The sequence below is a fragment of the Macrobrachium rosenbergii genome, chromosome 40 (genome assembly GCF_040412425.1).
Source record: "Macrobrachium rosenbergii isolate ZJJX-2024 chromosome 40, ASM4041242v1, whole genome shotgun sequence".
In the NCBI taxonomy this organism is placed as follows: domain Eukaryota; kingdom Metazoa; phylum Arthropoda; class Malacostraca; order Decapoda; family Palaemonidae; genus Macrobrachium; species Macrobrachium rosenbergii.
Window position 1 is genome coordinate 19,742,666 of NC_089780.1, and position 27,500 is coordinate 19,770,165.

At 34.0% G+C, this 27,500-nt stretch overlaps 1 long non-coding RNA gene across 1 annotated transcript in view; it reads right to left on the reverse strand.

Annotated features, from left to right (window-relative positions):
• LOC136826218 (uncharacterized) overlaps positions 1-27,500 on the reverse strand; it is a 466,686-nt gene that overhangs the window by 395,806 nt on the left and 43,380 nt on the right. The gene's annotated exons all lie outside the window — the stretch shown is intronic.

Genomic DNA, 27,500 nt, shown 5'->3' on the forward strand with positions numbered 1-27,500 from the left:
TTTTTGGTCTCAATTAACTCTATCTTGTCATGTAATATTTTTTGGTCTCAATTAACTCTATCTTGTCATGCAATATTTTTGGTCTCAATTAACTCTATCTTGTCATGTAATATTTTTGGTCTCAATTAACTCTATCTTGTCATGTAATACTTTTGGTCTCAATTAACACTATCTTGTCATGTAATATTTTTGGTCTCAATTAACACTATCTTGTCATGTAATATTTTTGGTCTCAATTAACTCTATCTTGTCATGTAATATTTTTGGTCTCAATTAACTCTATCCTGTCATGTAATATTTTTGGTATCAATTAACTCTATCTTGTCATGTAATATTTTTGGTCTCAATTAACTCTATCTTGTCATGTAATATTTTTGGTCTCAATTTTAACTCTATCTTGTCATGTAATATTTTTGGTCTCAATTAACTCTATCTTGTCATGTAATATTTTTGGTCTCAATTAACTCTATCTTGTCATGTGAAAATCTGGAAAAGGATGGGCTTCGACTGAGTTATCTTAGTCTCTCTCTCTCTCTCTCTCTCTCTCTCTCTCTCTCTCTCTCTCTCTCTCTCTCTCTCTCTCTCTCTCTTCTTATGACAAGGATGGATTTAATCAAAAGAATCATGCGGTCTTCTCGTCTTTCGGAGAAACCCACTCATGAGTATGGAGATAACAAGATTTTAGAGAGAAATATATTGGGAATTCTGACAACTACCATCATTAGTCCTCTAAATATAGAGCACTACGTGATATTCATAAAATGTCATTTCCGAACTCAAGAACCGACGTCAGCGGTGAAAAAAAAACAAAAAGGAAGAAGAAAATAGTAATTAGATATTTATCAACCTTGAAAAATAAACGATTATTTTTATACCATTATTCGACAAAAACAGCTGATTCTGACAGAAACGAAATCCTCCCGAAGAAATCTAATGGGGGGAAAGGAGGAGACTTTATAAGTATAATTTCGGGTCTTGTCACATGAAATATTGTTATAGTCTGAAGGACCCAAGAGAGTCGAGGGGGAGGGAACTAGGGAGAGAAAGCCATTACGTCTAAATAAACCCGATTTATATATATTATAGAGGCAGCTGCCGCTCTCTGTGAAAGAAGGCAATTTATAGGAATTGGAGCGTTATCTCCCCACTGAAGAATGGGCAGAAACCTTCTCCTTCTCTCCCCCTTCCCCTTTCCCCTTCCCGTTACAGTTTTCAATTATTATTTAAAATCTTATTTGTGAAAACAAGCTGCCACACTCAACATTAGCGTTACAATCAAGATTAGCACCTGCGTAACACTTGTAACAGGTGTTACAACACAATCATTTTAGTTATAATTTCTACTGCCGTATTATCGTCAAGATCCTAAATACTAAGGAAGAGAGAGAGAGAGAGAGAGAGAGAGAGAGAGAGAGAGAGAGAGAGAGAGAGAGAGAGAGAGAGAGAGAGAGGATATACTGAGAAAAAGAGAGAGGAAATACTGAGAGAGAGAGAGAGAGAGAGAGAGAGAGAGAGAGAGAGAGAGAGAGAGAGAGAAAGGATATACTGAGAAAAAGAGAGAGGAAATACTGAGAGAGAGAGAGAGAGAGAGAGAGAGAGATCCTTTTGTTATTGTTGTTGGCTAAACAACACTACAGCATTAGCTGAAAACGGACGAATAATCAACAGATATTAAACTAGTCGATTTTAACATGGTTCATAAGACGAGATACTTATTATATCAGGTTTTGCTTTTTAAAAATTTGCCCCACAGACCAACTGGGCCAAAAATGATTTATTCACAATGAATATTGAAATAGACATACAAACTGAAATTATTGGGAGTTGAAAATACAACGACAATATACAAACTATACTCAACAACCAAAAATAAAGTCAAATTACGGGGTAAAGCAGAAGGCTTAAATCTTACAGGACCAGCTTAAGAATAATCTATAATTTATAACAATGGCACAGCGTGATTCTACCAACAAACAACAAACCACATTTGAAAAGCAACTCTTCTAAAAATATCTTTCAGCTTGCCTAACTGATACCAAGCACTCCCATGTTAAATTGGTTCTCAGAAGTGTGATATACACCCCAACTAAGCATTTTATCTCTCTCTATTTAGGCAATGACCGACTCCTGCAAACAATAAACAAATGGATCAGCCAGTGATAGTCTAAGCATAAGGCAATTGCTTAATTTCCATTCCAGCCACCATATTTCTCTAAACACTGGAAAGGTCAGAGGTCTCCCTCGTAGTGGAGCTGGTCTCGTAATCCAGGCCTTCAAGGGATTCACTGGAAATTATGAGGGCAGAGAAATGCTTTTGCATCGTATATTCCCCGAACATGAAAGTGGACTTGGAAAATAGTTAATGAAAGAGTGCGGGAGGAAGGACGAATAAAATTAACCTAGAATAACTTGGGTTTAATATTGCAGACGTGGTCGTGAGTGCGGTAGAATGTGAATAGACCTTTAATTATGAAAAAGGGTTTAGGATCTCTACTTTTGAACATGACTTTAATGCCAAATTTTATGGGATTTAATTTTTTTAAGTTTGACAAACAGCTTTCGTATTCACTTTTTTTTTGCAGTTCTTTTAAATGAAAGGGTCAGAGTAATTGTGTAAAACTTGACAGGTCTTTAAAATTGCAAAACAAAACTCTTAAAATAACGGGTCAGAGTAATTGTGTGAAACTTAAGACAGGTCTTTAAAATTGCAAAACAAAACTCTTAAAATAACGGGTCAGAGTAATTGTGTGAAACTTAAGACAGGTCTTTAAAATCGCAAAACAAAACTTTTAAAATAACAGTCACTTGATGGAAGACATTTTTCATACGTGATTGTGGATATTTTTTTTTATCCTAGGATGGAAGACATTTTTCATATGCGACTGTGGATGTTTTTTTTATCCTAGGATGCAATAGGTCTACCAGCCAAGCTATATAGAAAGACCCAATGCGACCTAAATAAGAGAAACAATACAGATATAAGGAGAAATTTCACTAAACTGTAATGATATTTCGTTTGGAAACCCAAAAAATAAGTTTCCTTTCTCATTTAAGAAACTCGATAACAATTTACAGTAACACAATTGAGAAGTAAATTCAACCCCCCCCCCCTCCAAAAAAAAAAATCAAGATTTATTACTTATTCCTGCAAACATGGAGCAACCATGATAAATTTTATATTTCCAGAAGGCCTATAGAATACTTCAGCTCCTCCCTTCAATGTATACGGTTATGACACGAAAACAAGTTTGGTTCCAGAGCTGTTGCTCAATTATCAATCTTGTCAGAGTGTGTCAATGAGAAACACAGACTCCACATTAATATTCCCTTCCATTTGAATAAAGATGATTGTTATCTATTCAGATCAAACAACAGGCCATACTGTTTACGTTAGAATTAACTTGTCTTATTATGCTTCCTTGATGTTTCACCCAAGGGAAATTATCCAGTGTTTTAAATAATTGGTTACTGAACAGATTTCCGCTAATTACACATGAGAGGAAGTGGCTTTACGGGCATTAAGTGGCAGTCAGACACCCTTAGATCTAGCTCATCAAAATAGTGACCTAACTGATACCTATAACAGAGAGAGAGAGAGAGAGAGAGAGAGAGAGAGAGAGAGAGAGAGAGAGAGAGAGAGAGAGAGGGATGGTATTCAGACACAAGGCGATATTTCTCTTACAGCTCATCGGAATGGTGACCGAAACGATACCAATATCAGAGAGAGAGAGAGAGAGAGAGAGAGAGAGAGAGAGAGAGAGAGAGGGGGTTGACTGATGGGTGTCAAATGGCATCCAGACACAAGAGCGATATTTCCTTACAGCTCATCGGAATGTTGACCTAAATGACACCTATAATAAGAGAGAGAGAGAGAGAGAGAGAGAGAGAGAGAGAGAGAGAGAGAGAGAGAGAGTGATAACGAAAGTCAATCCAAGTTTCATAATATCACATAAAAGTTATAATGGCTTCGGCACGATAATCGTCCAGTTCATGGAAAATGTATTTCAGAAGTTTGAAGTGTGTGATAAGAGGATTTTTTTTTTTTTTAACTTGATCGTCCCTATAAATTTGTTGAGTTTCACGAATCTCTTGATCCCTGATGGCGTTTGATGATGTAGAAGGTCTTCCTAGAAAGTGCTTAGCCTTATTATTGTTATTATTATTATTATTATTATTATTATTATTATTATTATTATTATTATTATTATTATCAGGATACCTAGAGGTTCTTGGATATTTTGCAGCATACACTGAAAGGTTAACTTGTGATGGTGTATAAAGTCTTCTCAGAAAGTGCCTAGCCTTATTATTATTATTATTATTATTATTATTATTATTATTATTATTATTATTATTATTATTATCAGGATACCTAGAGGTTCTTGGATATTTTGCAGCATACACTGAAAGGTTAACTTGTGATGGTGTATAAAGTCTTCCCAGAAAGTGCTTAGCCTAATCATTATTATTATTATTTATTATTATTATTATTATTATTATTATTATTATTATTATTATTATTATTATTTATTATTATTATTATTATTATTATTATTATTATTATTATTATGATTATTATTATTATCAGGATACATAGAGGTTCTTGGATATTTTGCAGCATACACTGAAAGGTTAACTTGTGATGATGTACAACGTCTTCCCAGAAAGTGCTTAGCCTTATTTCCTTGATATTATTATTATTATTATTATTATTATTATTATTATTATTATTATTATTATTATTATTATTATTATTATTATTATTATTATTAGCAGGATACATTGAGCTTCTTGGATATTTTGCAGCATACACTGAAAGGTTAACTTGTGATGATGCAAAATATCTTCCCAGGAAGTGATTACCCTTATTTTCTTGCTATTAGTATAGTAGGGTATCTTCCTTTTCTTTTATTTCTATTTTATCTTAGAATGCAACATAAATTCTATGTCTAGAATAATATCGCTTTTGGGTCCCTTAATATATCGATTTTTGAAATTATATGGTTATATTTCTATTTTCGTTTTTCTTCTATTTTCTTCTCTTTCACCAGCGAACTCTTTTACTGCGTAATTTGCGGCGGCCAATAAAATACGCGGAGAGATATTTGGCAATAAGGAATGGCCATTGTAAGACTAAAGGATTATCGCCAGTGAAAAGAATTTCGGCCAGTTTCTCTTGCTAAATGAGTCACTTACTGTCCAGTTAATATCATTTGTCTGCGCTGAATTTCCCCGATAAAGATAAAATCGGTTGCAAAGCCTGTTCCCCCAAGCCCAGCCTCTCTCTCTCTCTCTCTCTCTCTCTCTCGCTATAGTGGATACATGGGTACATATATGCATGCATACATACATACAGACATACACACACACACACACACACACACACACACACACACACACATATATATATATATATATATATATATATATATATATATATATATATATATATATATATGTGTGTGTGTGTGTGTGTGTGTGTGTGTGTGTAATGTGTGTATGAAATATCATTTAATGACATCAATTTACGTAATAAAATATAGAACTCATACACAGAAAGAATCCGTTTTCCCTTTGGGAAAAAATATTTTGTTTTTGTTTTAGAGAGAAAAATAGTCAAGGTATCGTGCTAATAATAATAATAATAATAATAATAATAATAATAATAATAATAATAATAATAATAATAATAATAACTTTCAGCAGTTTTTCTTCGACACATACCAGTAAACAACTGTATACTGCATACCATCTCTCAAGAGAAGTATCACAGAGCCTAGAGCCTATATGACGCCTTCAGAAACTAATAATGGAAGCTGTACCAATAAAGTTTCCAGGCAATAAGAAACCTCGGCAAAGCATCGTATCAGATGCCAAAGGACCCTTATTAAGGCATGAAATCTTTTACACTGAAAGTTAATAAGACCAATGGAATCTGAGATGGAGGTCAGACCCCAGGTGAAAGACCTCGAACATTCTATTAAGTTCGTCTTTGCGTAAGTGCACACACACACACACACACACACACACACACATATATATATATATATATATATATATATATATATATATATATATATATATATATATATATATATATATATATGAAGGCAATGCCACGAAGTGAAGTGAAAAGATGGAGTGGTGCTAGGCCTTTCGACTCACTGTCCTTTATTTAGCAGTAAAGGACAGCGAGTCGAAAGGCCTAGCACCACCTGTCGTTTCATTTTCCTTCGTGGCATTGCCTTTATTTATATATTCATCACGTTCCATATTTTCGTGATTCAGATTGACACACACATATATATATGTGTGTGTATATAATTTTATATATATATATATATATATATATATATATATATATATATATATATAAATATTGGTCTCAGCTTATAATCTACTATTTCCCATGAAGAATCAGTCCTATAATATACGGCATATCCTATTTAGCCTTCCACCCTCATCACCTCTTCCTAAATAGCAAAGTAAAAGAACCTAAGAAGTTATTCTACCTTATGAAAGGAAGAACTTTCCCTCGCTGCTGAAATCCCGTTAAATATTATTGATCACAATGTAGCATAATAGAATTCTAGCTGCTTCTTCTAGCCAATTTTGATGGTCGCAAGGCTCGACTGAGCTAGGCTGTGATGGGGTAATGTGGAACACATCAATTTCTTAGCTATCGCCACGGCGTGACAGTGATGACAGCATATGAATTTCTCTGTGGTCATCCATCAAAGTACTCTCGCCCTGGTGTAGAACTAAGGAACTGGTAGCTTGTGCGGTGGTAGGAAAAATTGTGGACAGGTAAATGGGTAAAATTGTGTTGGTTTCAGGAATAGGTTGGTGAGTTTGAGTCTTCGAGATGGCATAAAAATGATGGTCCAGGAATGTGTTAGAATGGAAACAACAAAAAGAAAGCTTAATGAAAAAAAGTAGCTATTGCCCATGAATTGCCAGGAATAAATGAGGGGTATAAAAAGCTTATGGATTCATAGAGTTAGCTAGGTGTGTTGGCTGATAAAGAAAGCCAGGAAGAGAAAATATTAAGGGAAAGGAGTAGGATGAGAAAATCAAAACTATAGTGAAATAAAACAAGATATTATTATTATTATTATTATTATTATTATTATTATTATTATTATTATTATTATTATTATTATTATTATTATTATTATTACTCGGAAGATGAACCCTATTCATATGGAACAGACCCACAGGGGCCATTAACTTGAAATTCAAGCGTCTAAATTATAATGCAGGAGCAGATAGTTTAAATGCACAAAGCTGACCACATGTAAATGAAGTACTTGTGATGTAAATAAATCTAACAGAGATTCATTTGGACTGTTTATAAGAATCCCAACACCATCAAAAACATTTTTCCTGATATCATATCCATCCGTCACGCTCATGTACAATTAAGGTTTTTAAAAGCGTCAAGAAATTAATGGCCACTCGTCAAAAGGTAATTAGGAGCGGTAATTGGTTTTATCCTCCCAATTATCAGTAAAGCCGTTGGGATATTGTCTGTCTATTAAGAGTTTACCAGGTATCATATCAGTCACTAAAGCTTGATGGGTAATCCCCTATTATCGAATAGAGAGAGAGAGAGAGAGAGAGAGAGAGAGAGAGAGAGAGAGAGAGAGAGAGAGAGAGAGAGAGAGAGAAATTATATCCTAATTCTTATAGTATGATTTTTGTAATTTAAGTACAGCAAAGAGTAACTCACGGTGAATTTATTTGAATATATCGCATTTATTTGTATTTGATGTATGTCAGCCTTCAATCTACATTCTCTTTCGGCTAAGTTTATTCAGTGAGAATAAGAACAACACAAGATGGCGGGGAAAATTAGTTTTAAAAACGTCATTACCTGTATTAGAGGAAACGTTTACTAGCATATCTCTTAATAAATTTTCATCCTATATGCTACCCGAGAACAACAGATTAAAATGTTACCAATTTCGAAATGCCTGCATTGAAGACTACTCTTCTTTAGCCCTGATCTCGGGAGAGAGAGAGAGAGAGAGCGAGAGAGAGAGAATAAACCGATGCTTCAGATAGCCGCATACCTAACTCTCGATGAATAATTCAACAGCAAATAAAAAAAAAATTTCTCCCTAAAAATGAACATCAAAGGTCAAGGCCCCGTATGTGGCGTTAATTATCTCTGGGTAAATAATAATGAATAATTAATCTCCGAAAGGCCTATGAATGATTTTCGATTCAGCTTCAGAATCAAACACATGCCAAGAGAGTTCAAGGGAAAATCATTTTGAGCATCGGGTATCAAACAAGAGGCCTTAATATAGAAACGTTAATTATCTTAGGAAACTAAAGTAAAATGTGGATAAGAAATTAGTCACCTCTTCAAAATGAAATTTCTAAAAGCAATGTAAATAATGACATAAATGGGCAAATATAGAGCAGGGGTTATTAATAAAAAAAATTACTGAAAAACGTCATTCAGGAAAACAGAATTTTCGAAACATAGCATAGCCAGTCTAAAGTTAGAATTTTTTCCGCTTTACTTCATTTAAGGATTCTAGCAAAAGTAACATGATTTCTTCTCATAAGGGATTACGAGGGTCAACGTATTTTTGCTCTCCACTACTAACGTGATCTGGAATTCTCTTCCCCTCTCTGTATTAACCAAATTCAATTCATTTTATTCTTCCTTTGGGATACAATCCTTGCACTAAGGTATACTTCTTTTTTTTTCCACTTCAAAATGGTTATACCTTTTCCCTTCACCTTTCTTCTGTTTTTGTTTAGATTTTTATAAGCCTTCGCTCTATAGGGAACATTATATATATACAGTATATATATATATATATATATATATATATATATATATATATATATATATATATATATATATATATATATATATGTGTGTGTGTGTGTGTGTGTGTGTGTGTGTGTGTGTGTGTGTCCGTGCCTAAGTTTGTGTTTGCCCATCACATGAAAATCGCAGCATTTCGTAAACGTACCCGGAAGAAGGCATTTGCACTCGGCAGGCACTATGAACCCCCGGCCAGTGCAGTGCAGGGAATTCAGGGAGAGCCCAAGTTTTTACTCCCAAAACATTCGGTTGCCAGAATTATTTGGGAGGAATTTCTATCGTTTCAGAGAGAGAGAGAGAGAGAGAGAGAGAGAGAGAGAGAGAGAGAGAGCTATTTTACATATTAAGTCGTACGTTGTGAAATAGTTGACTGCGAGACCGCTTCATCAAAGCCTGACTTATTTTGTTGGGAAGAAAAAAAAAATATTCATCACTGGACGTCATGATTAACGCTGACGTTTTAAACAGCAGTGCCGGAAATGTTTCAATGTTAATTAAGTCTCAGAGAGAGAGAGAGAGAGAGAGAGAGAGAGAGAGAGAGAGAGAGAGAGAGAGAGAGAGAGAGAGAGAAAGGATCCTGAAACAGAAATAGCAGTGGCAACTTTTCGCTAGTACCATCACAACTATTGCTAATCAGCAAATTTCAATAATTACCATAACTACTGTTACCATTTTACTTAGTATGAAATCTTACTCCTAGAGCAGGTGTATATATTATTTTAATTTTAGAATTATTTGGTGATTTTTTATTGATTATTTGTTTTGCAGAACATTACCTTTAAAAAAGTCTTGATTTTCAGTCTGTGTTTGTTTTCATTATTACGTGTTCAATATTTGCCCTTTGCTTCATTAAGAGTTGAATAACCCTACCACGTCTTTTGGTGGTCTATGAATTTGTCTTATTTACATTAAACAAATGAAAATAACTTACTTCCTGATAGTAATGGGATGCGAAATCTGGTTAAAAGGAACCATATTAGGTTTTCCAACTTCGTTCTTAATTTTCTATATGAAGCCTAATTTATAGCACGGAAGATCATTGTTCATTTTCATCATAAGCAGATAATCACACATGGAAATATATACAGACCTGCTCTTTACTGATCTGAATTTGTAACTTGTGAACTGTCAGGTAAACAATTATAACTGCTCAGTCGCAAATAGATTGAAATAAGCAGAACAATATAGTCTATTACATATACTTTGGAATTGCAGTAAGCTTACCATATCAATATCTATGACTTCACCAACTCCCGGTTTCCCTAACACTGAGTAGAGATATTCAGTACTCATCCCCACAGGCACCAAGATAAAGTAAACTTCATTAAGCAGTTAATCTCACCCGGGAAAAGATGATCAAAACAAACCTCTCTGTAGGGACCTGTCATTTGCCAGGTCAACATTACATCCACTCAGCCAAGGAAAGAAGCAAATGTGTTATGGCTTTATCTGGAATTGTATGGCGCCTAATGTCTGCTCATAGCTGGTGCGGCAAGTTTGTGGAATTAGGGGAAAATATAGGAACTATAGGAGAGAGAGAGAGAGAGAGAGAGAGAGAGAGAGAGAGAGAGAGAGAGAGAGAGAGAATTTCTAATGATGAAGTGAAGTTAGTTCCCAACAAGGAGAAAGTGCTCGTTATGTACTGCCATTACGGGTGCTCCATATAGGTGTGTATAAGTTCCCGTGCGGTATATAAACTTAATTAGATGACCCTGTTTTATAGCTGAATAAACCTACCATCCACTTTATGACCTTCACTTTATATTATATGGAAGGTGTTTAGGCGAGAGGCAAGTCTATGGTCTACTTTGTTAAAAGCCAGGTTTGTACTGAAACAATGCTACTAACTTTAACAGTAATTTTATTTTTGTTCAGTTGATTTTATTGGTGAAAGCGTCAGTGTTAGAGAATTTGCATTTTTTACTAGGCTGTCATTAACTGTTTAACATAAACAATGTATATATAAGCAGTGAGGCAATTTCGGATGGTCCCCATTAAAACAAATAAGAGAGAGAGAGAGATGAAGAAAATGCAGGAGATGATATATATATATATATATATATATATATATATATATATATATATATATATATATATATATATATATATATGTATATATGTATATATATATATATATATATATATATATATATATATATATATATATATATATATATATATATATATATATATATATAATGTACAATTTTGTGTTTAAATATTATATCCATAAACCCCTGCCTAAAAGAGAAACTCGTCTTCATGGACATGTTATAAATCACTTTTAAAGGTTGAACAAAGGCTCCCTTTGAGCTCTCATGATTTTTTTGTCTTGCATTCTAGAGATCTGAAAACATCCCCAAAAAAGGTACTGGAGAAGGTGTGTGCTTTCGGGATAAAAGTATATCTAAACTTTAAATTCTGAGTGAAATTAGTTTATAAGCCTCTGTGCTGAAAGCCTCAGTAAGGTTCATTATACATACTTTATTGTCTTATATATATATATATATATATATATATATATATATATATATATATATATATATATATATATATATATATATATATTTGTATATATATACATATAAATTATATGTATATATATATGTGTGCGTGTGTGTTTGTGAGGATCTGAGAAATATGACAGTATTCTCTGAAGCCTTAAGATCATTTAATGCCTAGACTCTAATTTGATTAAAATATATAGATAATCTACAATCATTATTTACAAATTGACAATACTATAATTAACTGAAAAAACATACACTCAACTCAAAGGACACGCAATGATAGCAAAGAGCATTGGATGATAATCAACAAAATCCACCATCGCATTTGAAATGCATGAGAGATATAGATTTTTAGTCCTGTCCTTAATGAGAATTTGATATGGAGCGAGCTTTCCTCATTATTCGTTCCAGGCAGATAAAATGTTCACTATTTTTTCCCTTTATTGTAGGGTACGTAAACGATAAGGTAATTCAATTTATTTTTTCGAGAGGGATTTATAGAGGCTTAGTCATTGCACCTTTAATGAGGTCGAGTATTAGGTATCCCATATTTATCTGGAAATTCAAATGATTTTGTTACTTCTGTTCTATGTAATTCTAAATATAAAATCATTTTAGTTAATACTGCCATTGTAGAATTACTTCATCCTTAACTGATGTCGTATTCATAGTTTTATTAAATCTTGCACTAATATACACTGAACAATTAATGTCTAAAGTGGAAAAATGTTTATTCACTGAATATTCCAAATAAATTTCATTCTGATAATCTTTTATTTTACTCTAGAGGTAGCAAAATATCTTATTAATTGGTAACAGTTCAGGACGCTATCTTTGGCTAAGTAAATTTTTCTTTCTATTATTGAATGGACGAGGGAAAATAGGCGCAGAGAGAGAGAGAGAGAGAGAGAGAGAGAGAGAGAGAGAGAGAGAGAGAGAGAGAGAGAGAGAGCATTCTGGCTTTATTAATGATCACAGTAATAATTCTGATACAGTAATCATACTCTTTGTTTTTATTATTGAATGGACGAGGGAAAGAGGCAAAGAGAGAGAGAGAGAGAGAGAGAGAGAGAGAGAGAGAGAGAGAGAGAGAGAGAGAGAGAGAGAGAGAGAGAGAGAGAGAGGGCTCTGGCTTTATTAATGATCACATTAACAATTCTGATACAGTAATCATACTCTTTGTTTTTATTATTGAATGGAGGAGGGAAAATAGACAGAGAGAGAGAGAGAGAGAGAGAGAGAGAGAGAGAGAGAGAGAGAGAGAGAGAGAGAGAGAGAGCACTAGCACTCTGGCTTTATTAATGATCATATTAATAATTCTGATACAGTAATCGTACTCTTTGTTTTTATTATTGAATGGAGGAGGGAAAATAGAGAGAGAGAGAGAGAGAGAGAGAGAGAGAGAGAGAGAGAGAGAGAGAGAGAGAGAGAGAGAGAGCACTAGCACTCTGGCTTTATTAATAATCACATTAATAATTCTGATACAGTAATCGTACTCTTTGTTTTTATTATTGAATGGAAGAGGAAAGAGAGAGAGAGAGAGAGAGAGAGAGAGAGAGAGAGAGAGAGAGAGAGAGAGAGAGAGAAGGCACTCTGCTTTTATTAATGATCACATTAATGATTCTAATACAGTAATCATACTCTTTGTTTTTATTATTGAATGGACGAGGGAAAATAGGCAGACAGAGAGAGAGAGAGAGAGAGAGAGAGAGAGAGAGAGAGAGAGAGAGAGAGAGAGAGAGAGAGAGAGAGAACACCTGGCTGTATTGATGGTCACATTCCCTCTTACCAAAACATTCTATTCTGGTACGGTAATAATAAAATTTTATAACCGTTCGCAGAATATTGATATTCCTACGGAATTAAAAGGTTGTCCGGATAAACTGTTTTTGATGAATGGTAAAATGAAATGGATAATGTATATTCTTTGGATAGTGAGCAGTAGTTGAAAAACGAGTCGGATGTATATATTTTCACTTTTCAAAGTTCCTATTTTCTATTTCTTTTTGTGGTGAAAGCGACATTCAGAGAGAGTGAGATATATATATATACATACATATATATATATATATATATATATATATATATATATATATATATATATATATATATATATATATATATATATATATATATATATATAATGTATGTATATATACATATATTGTATATATATATATATATATATATATATATATATATATATATATATATATATATATATATATGTGTGTGTGTGTGTGTGGGTGTGTGTGTATGTGTGTATACATTTATACACATTCGCACATATGTACGTACATACATACATAAAATATATAAATATATAAAATGCACTGGCATATGGACGAAGGAAAATAAAGAGAGAGAGAGAGAGAGAGAGAGAGAGAGAGAGAGAGAGAGAGAGAGAGAGAGAGCGCATCCTTAAGGAATAGGCTATGCAGAGGAGGCTGTCTAGCAAAGCTTTCTGTTGCCAAAAAAAAAAAAAAGTATATTCGCTGAATTCGAACACAGGAATTTCTTCTTCGGCGGAAATACACTGCATCTTGGGCCAGCGATATCCTTCTCTGCATTGCGGATTCCGGTCTTTTGTAAGGAAGGATTAATAACACATTACCGGATTTTCGTTTCTGGGAGTTTGGGGATTTACATACGCATTTATGCAAATTGTTACGATATCTTGGCTCGCATTTTCCTTGAGGATGCGTCCTTTCTCTCTCTCTCTCTCTCTCTCTCTCTCTCTCTCTCTCTCTCTCTCTCTCTCTCTCTCTCTCTCTCTCTCTCTCTGCATGTGTGCATATGCCTGTACCTTGTATTTCTTATATATTGTATGTATGTATGTAGGTAGGTAGGTATGTGTATATATATTTATATATATGTATATATATATATATATATATATATATATATATATATATATATATATATATATATGTATATGTATATATATATATATATATATATATATATATATATATATATATATATATATATATATATATATATATATATACATATATATATATATATATATATATATATATATATATATATATATATATATATATATATATATATATATATATATATATATATATATATATATATATATATATATATATATATATATATATATATATATATATATATATATATATATATTCCTTTAATAATCTGCATCTTGTTTAGCAAATTAGCTACAGTGGAATTTCCAGGATTATTATTTAGTGCAAGTTTTGAGAAAACGTCTGGCAAAATATGTTTTTTTTTTTCCTTTCCCCGAGGACATACCAGGCAAGAAAAGTGATACTTTTCTGACCGACAGACCTTGTGATACAGAACACATAACGAAAACCCCTCAAAATCAAATAAATATAAAAAAACGCAACGTTTACACATTGAAATGGGCGATTATCTACAAGTAATTTTTAAGTAACTTGGGCTAGGGTGTCATTTGAGCTTTGCAAAATTTTCTTATGTTTTCTTTATATCATTGATCCAAAGTAATTTTGAAGTAACTTGCCATACGTTTTGAGAATAAGTCAGGGCGTCATTTGCGCTTCATGAAATATTCTCATATTGTTAATATACTTTATGGTTATAACTATTGTCTTGTAGGTACCATAAAAAATATTTATATTCATTATGGTAACCTTACGAATACAAAGGCAAGCAGCAATTGTCATTCAGTCATACAAAAGTCAATAAGCATAAAAACCATATCATGGGATATGAAGCCTCTGTTGTGAATGAAAACATCGCAACAGAAAAAAAAAAAGATTCTTCCATTCTAGTTTTATTTATACCTTACACCCATCTGAACTGAGTTGATTTGAATACAGAATTTAGGGCAAAGACCAAGCACTTGGACCTATGAGATCATTCAGCGCTGAAACGGAAATTGCCAGTAAAAGGTTTGAAAGGTGTAACAGGAGGAAAACCTCAAAGCAGCTGCACTATGAATCAACTGTTAGGAGAGGGTGGAGAGTAAGATGGAAGAAAGAGAATATGAAAGGAGGTACAGTAAAATGAACGAATGGGGTTGCAGCTAGGGGCCGAAGGCACGCTGCAAAGAACCCTAAGTAATGCCTACAGTGCACCACATGAGGTGCACTGACGGCAGTACCCCCATAGGGGCTACATCCACCTGGCCCATATGACATCAGCGATGCACAAACGAAAACAACCAGCCCATGATCCAGGTCATGTGAGGTTAATAATATACGTGAGCTTCAAACTTTCCATATATGACGCACGCGTTATTTTAGGCCTGAAATGTGCGTTCTTCGCTGCAGTACTGTAGCAAGATAGAGAGGCCACTGCGATTTTATTTTTTTTATGCCCCAATATCCCTTTGAAAAATATGTTGTGAAAATAACTACGTAGCCTCTTTTAATATATCACACAGAATGGGCAACATTAATTGTTTCACTTTTTTTTTTTTGGTGCGTATGACAAAAATAGAGAGAGAGAGAGAGAGAGAGAGAGAGAGAGAGAGAGAGAGAGAGAGAGAGAGAGAGAGAGAGATCCTCTTGAACTAAAGGCAATATGTTATTTGAAATAAAGAGATAGATAGTGGGACTCTTCTTGTTGTTCGGTTTTGCTGTACGTAATTTCTTTTTATTTCTGAAAACATACAATATGATTATTATTATTATTATTATTATTATTATTATTATTATTATTATTATTATTATTGTTATTGTTATTGTTATTGTTATTGTTATTGTTATTGTTATTATTATTATTATTATTATTATTATTATTATCATTATTATTATTATTATTATTATTATTATTATTCAGCAGATGAACCCTATTCATATGGAGCAAGCCCACAAAAGGGGCCATTGACTTGAAATTCAAACTTTCAAAGAATATTATGGTGTTCGTTCGCGAGAACTAACAGGAGGTAAAGGGAAATACAGAAAAGGTCGATTAGTTATTAGGAAAACAGATAAATTAACAAATTAATAAATAAATTAATAACACTAACTACATATAAAAAGTACAAAACGACAGTCTTATTTTTTTATTTCGGTTTTAAGGAACAGATTAAGGTTGGTAAAAAAAAAAATAACTGTTACTAGTTAAATTACCAATTCAAGAAGGCCAACCTGAAGGAATGAGAAGTAATTGCAGTATTTGAAATAATAAACGTCATGTCTTATTGAAGCGCGAAATTAAACAAGCGAAGAAAGCGAATTGCTTGATATTTAATATAGATAGATTATTTAAGCTACTCATCATTTCCGTACTCAGAAGCAAACAGCGTTTTAGTCGATTAACGAAACTGTACACATGAGGTATAACATTCATATATCACCAAGGTAATCCGTTCTAAACTGGTCCTTTCTATACATTATAACCTATCCGTTGGAAGTATGATGAATGACCCTGTTCATTTTACATGCTTCTTTCATTGACAATGACTGAACAAACTCATCAAATCAATCATACAAATTCCAGCATCACACCCATCGATTAACTAATGCGGTGAGGCCCTATCTGATAGTGAAGACCATTGATTCGGCCAATGGTAACTTCTAATATGTGTCTGTAGCTGGCGATAACGGCGAATTTAATTGGGCCATTATTCCGCTGCGTCGCCGATTGAATTGGGGAAGCCTTGTTCGCTCAACACTGGTATAGCTCTGGATGTGAATAATTGAAAGGGGCCCGAATGTGTCGAATGTGCACTCCGTTGTGCCATTGAAGTTATAATAAAGAGAGATGCCTTGTACGAAAGGGTCTCTCGACTGAGATGGAGTTTAACATTATAGTGTAGCTGGGGCGTTTGTCAATGTTAGGACGGGGAGTCATTGTAACCATTGTAATGAAGGGATGCTGTTTGTTACTTTGATCAATAGGAGAACCTATTATTGTGATACTGAGTTGTTAAGGATGATTACGTACGGTGGTTCATTCGCAAATGTTCCTGGATTTATGTATTACATATGGCAATTGTGATATAAATAATATACGTGTAAACGTTATCACAGTGTTTCCTCCCTTTTTTGTGGAAAACGTATTTTCATATTTTGTTTTGCTATCTTTTGCCTTTAGATTTTCATTTCATTGTTTCTCTGGCTGTCAAAATGAGCTTGATGAGGTTTCGAAAGCAAGTTGGATCTGTTCTTGGTAAAGGTGGCCATGGGAAAAAAATGAAAATCGTAGTTTGGTTTCTATTTTTATAATAAAATCTTCATTCTATTTTATTTTTCTTGAATGGTTCATCTAAGGGTTAAACTCAGTAGGAATACCAAGAGGAAAAAGATATGACAATGACAGATACACACGTACAAGTACACACGCTAATACACACACACACACACACACACACACACACACACACACACACACACACACACACACACACACACACATATATATATATATATATATATATATATGTGTGTGTGTGTGTGTGTGTGTGTAATGTATTACACACACACACACACACACACACACATATATATATATATATATATATATATGTGTGTGTGTGTGTGTGTGTGTGTGTGTGTGTGTGTGTGTGCGTATGTATGTATGTAAATAACAAGGTTAAAATATGGAGACAACTTTCATATGAATATCAGCCATGACTTACGAAACCCAATTTAGTGCATCCTTCAATTTTGAACCGCAGAAAAACCACACAAAAAAAAGTCTCATTCGTACCGTCATCAGGAGTTAATTGAAAGAAGAGAAATAGATATATATTACTAATATCTTACGTTTCAAATGAAACAGCATCATAGTCTGTTTACTTAATATTAACGGCAAATAGCATCAAGAATAATCCCTGTCATTTCAATTATTCCTTTTACTCACGACGCCCGTGATGGTAATTGATTACAATCACAGGTCACAGCCTGACCCTTTTCATCATTAATGCGGTCTCTAATTGGCAGTTAAGTTTCTTGATTTGTCAGGCGATAACGTCTAATATGTGTCATTAATTAGGTTATTATTCTCTTGCGTCAGCTATTGTACTGGAGAAGCTTTGTTCACTCGGAATCAATGTACCTCTGAATGTGAATAATGTGATGACCCCAAAAATGTTACGAATGGTTATTGCTGTGCCATTGAGAGTATAATATACCGTATATATATATATATATATATATATATATATATATATATATATATATATATATATATATATATATATATATATATATATATATATATATATATATATATATATATATATATATATATATATATATATATATATATATATATATATATATATATATATACATATACACATACACACACACACAAACATATATATATATATATATATATATATATATATATATATATATATATATATATATATATATATATATATATATATATATATATATATATATATATATATATATATATATATATATATATATATATATATATATATATGGTGATATACGAAAGGGTTAATTTCGGCAATGGGATCTAACGTTAATGACGTTTGGTAATTAACAATATAGGAAATGTGATTCATTATGATGAAGTTGTGAGATTTCACAACATGTCTTTCTGCTTACTAGATTAAATGAGTATAAACAGTCGCGTTAAAATATAAAATATAAAAATTTAGTACTGAAAACACTTTGAGAGATACAAAATGCTTTCAGCATATTTTTAAAGTTAAAATCAACGGAAGTTAGCATGAATAACGCAAGAAAAATGACCGATTCATACAATAATGAATTTCTCTAACAGGCATAAGCTGCTCCCACTGATTTTTCATTCAAACAGAGAGAGAGAGAGAGAGAGAGAGAGAGAGAGAGAGAGAGAGAGAGAGAGAGAGAGAGAGAGTTAAAGAATTTTTTGTTAACTCTAATATTTATGAGGTTAAATGATAAATGACGTGAAAAAGAGTATGTACTCGTTTAAATAAAAAATACCATCAAAAATTCACGAATCATTCTAAATTCTTTTACAGAAAAGTTGAAGGTAAGGAACATTTCCGCTGTTCACATGCCAGTCGTTGACATCATTTATAAGGAGGAGACGGTATTCTCTAAATTCAAACGAGACTCTGAATTGAATTGAATATAGAATTTGGGTCAAAGGCCAAGCACTGGGACCAATGAAGTCATTCAGCGCTGAAACGGAAATTGACAGCAAAAGTTTGAAAGGTGTATCTGGAAAACCTCGCAGTTGCACTATGAATCAGTTGTTAGGAGAGGTGGAAAGTAAGATGGAAGAAAGATAATATGAAAGGAGGTACAGTAAAGGGAACGAAAGGGGTTGCAGCTAGGGGCCGAAGGGACGCTGCAAAAAAGGTAATGTCCTAATGAGACTCTGGTCTTGGGATGATCTGATATATTATCAATAAACATTATTCTAATGTCACATTTAGCGAAAGCGTATGGCTAATTCGTTGCATAGTAAATAAACCACGCTAAGCATCTAAGCATCCCTTGTAGCTGTAAAGTACAGCCTAAAAAAAAAAAGTGTAAAATATAATTTCAGAATTTTGTGCAACACCCTTATGCGAGGTCCTTTGTAGCTTCAGTCCTATTTCATTTTTCAATTAGACGCCCAATTTTCCGGCCATTTCGGAAATTGCTTTTTGAAAATCGCCGCATCTCATTCTACGCCCGATTCTTAATTAATTTTCATTGCAGTTGGAAAAGGGAGGTGCATGAGTGTTTGCAAACTTAAAAATTTTGTTAATAACTAGCTCGTTTCTGTTAGGGCAAATTGGAAAAATTCACCAACATAAAACTTTGTTAAAAGGGAATTATCGTTAGTCCACTCACGCACAAACAAAATTAATGATGGTGTTGTTAGACCCGTTATATATATATATATATATATATATATATATATATATATATATATATATATATGTGTGTGTGTGTGTGTGTGTGTGTGTGTATACATACAGAGAGAGAGAGAGAGAGAGAGAGAGAGAGATATTTCAGTTCACACGCGGTTTCATAATGTCGATTAACATGCAAATTAGAACGACAAGTCCTAAGGAGGTCCTAACAAGGGTCTCCCTAACGTTATCGTTCGGCGTAAATACTCCTTAATGAAAATATAATCAGAATATACCGCTTGTAGAGTAGGATCTCCCCGTGTCATCATAATTTTAGCTTTTATTTCATTATACCCTCATATTTTAATGTCGTCCTTCACAGACTTGGTGGTTTTATCCTAACATGGATTTTGGTAATTTCATTATTATTGTATCTATCGTATCGTATGTAAATACTTAATAGATTACAATAAAATTAATATAATAATTTAGACAATACAAACAAGTTAAAAATGCACCGACACTTCTTCAGCGCACTCGAGTTTTCTGTACTGCGTATAATCAAGGCTACAGAAAACAGATCTATCTTTCGGTGGTCTCGGTATAATGCTGTATGAGCCGCGGCCCATGAATCTTTAACCAAGGCCCCGTGGTGGCCTGGCTTATGTCGTTGCCAGATCACGATTATGGCTAACTTTAACCTTAAATAAAATAAAAACTCCTGAGGCTAGAGGGCTCCGATTTGTTAAGTTTGATGATTGGAGGGTGGATGATCAACATACCAATTTGCAGCCCTCTAGCCTCAGTAGTTTTTAAGATCTGAGGGCGGACAGAAAAATTGGGGATATAAAAAGTGCAGACAGAAAAAAAGTTCTGACGGACAGATAAAGTTTTCCTTTCTGAAAATTAAAAACTCAAACTTTCACGTTTTTCTTAGCAACTGATCATTAATTAATGATATTAGATTTATAAATCAAGATTTAACACCAGGGAGGAAAAAATAAGCTATGCTGTATATGCATTTTGAATATAACTGACCTCAAGAAAACATTAGGATGTTTCCTTTTACAGGGGATGACAACAGATAAATATTATTAAATACAATTTGCTGTACATCAACAGCAAGCAATTAGACGCTTCTATTGACAAGGGTGGCAACAGAAAAATAATATTAATATCGCTGCCATTAAAAATGAAATCAACAGCCACTGCCGCATTCATAATAATCTAATTACTGAATCACCGATTAATGACTGAGTCTCCTATGCAGAAAATTAAAATATATGAGCGCACCTGTGCGCACAAGTACATGTGTGTATTAAGAGAGAATGAGAAGAGGACAGACAGCATACACGCACGCAGCATATCCCGAATACAATTGACCTCAACGGCAAACATAGCCCTCTAACCTGTCGTGTGTACATTGAAGCTTTAATTGGAAAAAGTGCCTTTGAAGGCACGCTTATCCGACGCGCCGGCCGATCGACAGAGAGGAAGTTCTTTTCGCCGGGTGGTCATAAAAGGTTTGCACGTGTTTGCGTCGGAGGCACCATCGACAAATATAGGTATTTTTTTTGTAACTGTTATTTATGATATGGCAAAAAAAAAACATGAATGGTGACAGATAAAGGAATAAAAAAGAATATATACGTTTAAGAGCATTTCGTTTTAGGCAGAAAGAAGCAATAAAGGTCTTTTTTAATTGTGCTTATTTATGGTATGGTAATAAACGTGAGTGGTGATAGATAATAGAATAAAAAAAAATAAACATTTAAGAGTATTCCTTTGCAAAGGACGCCATATATATAGAAATAAACCATTCTATCATTGTTATTTATGATATGACGAAAAACATGAATGGTGATAGATACCGGAATAAAAAATACACAATTAAGAGCAGTTCGTGTCAGAGAGAACGATGCAATATAAACAAAAAACAAATAACATGTGAAAGGTGATATTGTCTGCAAAAAAAGGTATCAATACAATACATGTACACAATGCGGATATGAGAATGGTTTATGATAAGGCATTGAACAGGAATGATGTTAGGTACGGGAATATAAAAAAAAAAAAAAAATCCATATTTAAGAGCATTCGGCTTCAAATAAAAAGATGGAGTATATAAAACAAAAATAAGCAATGAACGGTGATACTGCCCTGTAAAGGAAGTAATAACAATACAATACCTATGCACAAAACGGCGTTGATGCCGGTGCTACACTGAGCAAAACCTGAAAGAGGATATGTAAGCCAGATATATTTTCCCGTTATATTTAAGTTTCGGATAAAGTAATAGATGAAAACTACCGCAGAGTATTATGAAGGTGTTATATTTTTAACAGAGAGAGAGAGAGAGAGAGAGAGAGAGAGAGAGAGAGAGAGAGAGAGAGAGAGAGAGAGGTTTACAGGAATTCATAATAATTCTCCTCACGGAGGTAATGACCAATAGAACAGTCATAGATAAAAGTATTTTTAAAGCACTTGCGGAACAAAGTGCAAAGTAACTTAATAACGCCGATAACGATTCCTTGAAGTAGAATAAATGCATGGATAAGACACTTCTCATTTTAAGGAATTATTTAAACAAAACTCTCCTCAACGAATTGAAGATTTATGAAATTATTGGTTTTATAAATTATATTGTCAATGATTTATTTCGATATTTCACAATGTTCATAATTATCCAGTTTACACTATGCTTTTTGAAATATTTGAAATATGTGAACGATCAAGGTACATATACTTTTTTTTAAATAACATGGATAAAAGAATAAGGAAATCCTTGGTGAAATAAGTACATTATCTCCAGATCTGGACTATTATTTTGCTTTTTTAAACATGCACCTTATACTAGAAATATTCTGCTCATGCAATACATGCAAATGAGTGTCCGAGCATAAGAAAATATAACTTTCTGTAGCTCTTCGCAACGCAGCATTCTCCACATCGTTTTAGTTATTGATTTCCTAGATAAAAGTGCCGTTACAAACCAAGAATTTTTCAAGACACCCCACTTAGCTTAATCTTCTCTTCCTGTTCTTTCAAAGCTGCTAAGTATTGTTCGACCGCTCTATACTTTTATTTTAGCTCGGATAATGCGTATTCAGTACATTCGAGTGTACTGTAAGACTCAAACGAAATGCGAACAAATCATAAAAGAAATCATTATTTTTTTCTCGTACCTCCTCGTGACTTACGTCGTAAAAGAATAATTGGGATAACTGATGTGAGGAATGGAATGATACGAACGTGTATCCGGGAGCAGGCTGACAATGGAAACGACGTTCACATTCAGGAAATTCGTTACAGACAACAACAGCATATGTGCCTGCATACAACCGAGTCTTTAATCTTTTCATTTGAAGCAGGATTTTAATGCCCTTTCAAATACAACGCGGGCATACTGCATACCAAAGTAAAGAATATAGAAGAAAAGATATCATCAATAATTTACCTCTTTCATAAGAACATAAAGAAAACTTGAAGGAAAGGAGCTCAGTCATCAAAAGTAGCATGGGAGGAGAGCTAGAACTCTAAACACTGAAAGGAACAGGGCAGGAAATTGTTCTGCTATCCATGGAATTTCTTTTATTGTACAAATGGTGGAAACTTATCTCCCGTTGGGCACGTTACAAAAGGAAGCTAAAGTACAACTCAGAATAGTTTAAGCAGATGAGTACAGAGAGAGAGAGAGAGAGAGAGAGAGAGAGAGAGAGAGAGAGAGAGAGAAAGTTCAGTATATCTTAGTTTAACCAGACCACTGAGCTGATTAACAGCTCTCCTAGGGCTGGCCCGAAGGATTAGATTTATTTGACGTGGCTAAGAACCAACTGGTTACCCACCAACGGGACCTACAGCTTATTGTGGAATCCGAACCACATTATGACGAGAAATGAATTTCTATCACCAGAAATAAATTCCTCTAATTCTTCATGGGCCGGTCGGAGAGTCGAACGCTGGGCCAGCAGCGTGCTAGCCGAGAGCTCTACCCACCCTCCAATGAAGAACTTGAGAGAGAGAGAGAGAGAGAGAGAGAGAGAGAGAGAGAGAGAGAAATTCAGAAGATGGCTATATATGTGCTGAGAATCGAACACCATAGAAAGGATTTTAATGAAATATAGAGGCCTGAATCAGTTTTAAAAGTAAGACCAAGCAAAGAAAACTATGACATGGTAGCTCACACTTTACCGTATTGATATTAAGATTAAATAAGAAAATATCACAGGATTCCCGGAAGAATATCTTTATGGCCTTTTTATGGATCACGGCACTGATGGCCCGGTATTGACACTGGTTCTCGTTCGTCAACACCATTGCTTCTTCTTAATTATCATACATTGGCTGTAATTGCAATGTTTTGAAAAATGGCTATCACAGGAAAAGGAAAATGCAAGAAAATTAACATCAAACGAGTTAAATCATTTACCTATAACCTACCTATTTAGATAAGTTACCTACAGTCCTCCAAACTATGCCAGCCAGGCGTGACGTCACAATCTTCCAAAAAAATTCTTGTTCGCTCTAATTCTTTGTTATTCCTCCGTCATATAATGTTGGGAATTCTCCCGACCCTCTCAGTCTTATACCCATATACCCCACGGACTATCAAATTCGTACTCTTCCACATGTATCGCAGAACCTTCAAAAATACTAAAGCGCTACCGATTCCCTGAATCCATAAATTCCGGGTACAACTACCGCAATCAATCTCTTTTTTTTTCCTATCCCTGGATCTACTGCCCTTTCACATTTGCCTCGCTAAATCTCCCAACCTCCAACTTCATCAGTTTAAAAGCGGAACCGTTATATTATTTCATCTTTTCTCTCTTGTGCAAAATCAGTGAAGAGTTGCAGTCTTGAAGCATTAAAGCCACGTTTAGGTTCAAGGGAAAAAATATTTTCTCTCGTAAACCAACGATAATGTTTGGATAATGTTATCAGGCCCGTACTATTATATGGGACAGAAACTTGAGCACATAAGAGGAAAGAGGAGGGACTGTTGGAAAGAACAGGGATGAGGATGGTGAGATGGACTGCTGGAATATCACTACTGGAAAGGAGGGAGAGTCGAGATACAAGAAGAATGTGTGGTATATGTAACGTAAAGAAGAAGGCTAGGGAAGCTTGTCTGAGATACTATGGCCATGTAATAAGAAGAGAGGAGGTGGAACCAATCAAGAGAGCAAAGAACATGCCAGTGACGGGGAGGAGGAGTGTGAGGTGTCAGCGGATCAGATGGATGGATGTGATGAGGAGGGATATGGGTGAGGTGGGACTGGGGGAGGCAGATGCTAGGAGTAGAAAGATGGAGAAAGTTGACTCGAGCGGCCGACCCTGCTATACTGTGGGATTAATAAGGTCGAAAGAAGAAGAAGAAGAAGAAGAAGAAGAAGAAGAAGAAGAAGAAGAAGAAGAAGAATGTTTGAAAATCATTTATGGAACTCTGATATTGTAAAGATTAACGTTTCAATGTTCTTATCCACATTTTTATAAACAGTTATATGAAATAATTTTAAAAAGTCTTGAGTCATAATGAATTACACGCAAAATCAAGTTGTTAATGATTTCATTCTCAAATCTTGAATACAGATACATCACATTAACAATAAATGGTGCAAAGGTTCTATCAAGAGAACGATTATTATTTGAAAAGGATTCTTGATGAAAATTTTCTTTCCCGTTAACTATCTAACATTCTTTGTTACGAGTTGTGATCATAAAACATTTCTAAGACCAGCAAAGTTTTTCTAATTTTTTCTCTCTGTGACAAAAATCTTTTATTTTTACATGCTGGTGTTTTAATAATGTGGCTTCCATGCTAGCTGTCATAGAATATTCTATGCTGCTGCATATTTCATTCTTTTCAATGTTTAATGCTCGTTTCTTATTGATTTAACATCTGCAGATAAGTTCCTTACTTTAATGAAACAATCACGTCTCAGAAGAAATCCTTTCCTGGATTTCTGACTTCTGATCAAATTACGGAAAAAAAAATCCATAGGTTTAAAAAGACTTCCTCCCCGTGTTTTTTTTTTTTATCTCTCCCGTCAATTCCATTCATCACCATAATTCAGAGAGAAGGAGATTACGAAGGTCTCCCTTAAGGCCATTGACTTCAAGAGAATAAAAAAAAAAAATCGATGAGATGTCCAAAAAAAAAAAAAAATTCGACGACGAGATGTCTCCTTCCCTAATAGTGGGAGAAAAAGTAGTTTAATAATTTATTTTCGTGGAAGAAATTCGAACCACTTAACCAGTAGTTTTAAATGCTACTGCGCTTAACCTTTCCTTTGCATCGCTTACACTGGCTTCCCGTTTCTGAATACAAAATATATATATATATATATATATATATATATATATATATATATATATATATATATATATTATTCGTTCTGTTTAACCTATTGTTAGCCAGTATTTCCTCAAGAACAACTTATATTTATCTCAGAACATTAGGATACACTTTCACATAAATTATCCATTGTACCAACTTACTATGCACCCCGCCATTTCTTACCTTTTCAATTCATCTTACGAAACATATACTCTATAAACAGTTCAACTCCAAAGCTTCAAGCTTTTTTCTTAGCGCTTAATATCAACAATTCATTACCATAAAAGAGATTTTGTTTGCCTTCCCCTCTTGGCTTCCACAGACAACTGACTTCTGATCCCAAACATTCATATGCACCAAACTACCTTAATCCCTTGACCTAATGCTAGACTCCCCCCCTTACCTCGTTCTACCATAATTCATTGTATTTACTACTATAAACTACCAAATGCTATGTTACCACAGTGAAACCCATGTACCACATGATAAACAATACTAACTAATTTCCAAGTCAATCCGACCTCAGAAATAGTCACTTCTCTATAAAATCTCATTGATTATTGAAATGAATGACGAGCGTCACATTGTGGGCAGATCCGTTGTACTAAAGGTGAATTCTCGTCAAAGGAGATTAGAATCTTTACGTGACCTGTTACGACACAAATGTCATGCGACTGGGGAGTTAATTAATTTCATGAACGTGCTCTTATGCACGAAATCAATTAAGTTGTATCCCTTGTCATCAGTACAAATCCAGAATGTTTTCGCAGATGACAAAAATAAGAAAAAATAAATTATTCATGTCAGTGCCTAATACTTTCTGTGAATTTTCATGGGGTCCACATCAATATTGGTGTATCAGTTAATGTTTATAAATTAAATACAACTGTACTTGCGATACGAAGGGATATATTCTCTCTCTCTCTCTCTCTCTCTCTCTCTCTCTCTCTCTCTCTCTCTCTCTCTCTCTCTCTCTCTCTCTCTCTCTCTCTCTGTCAATTTTGGAGGAAGGGAATTAACAAA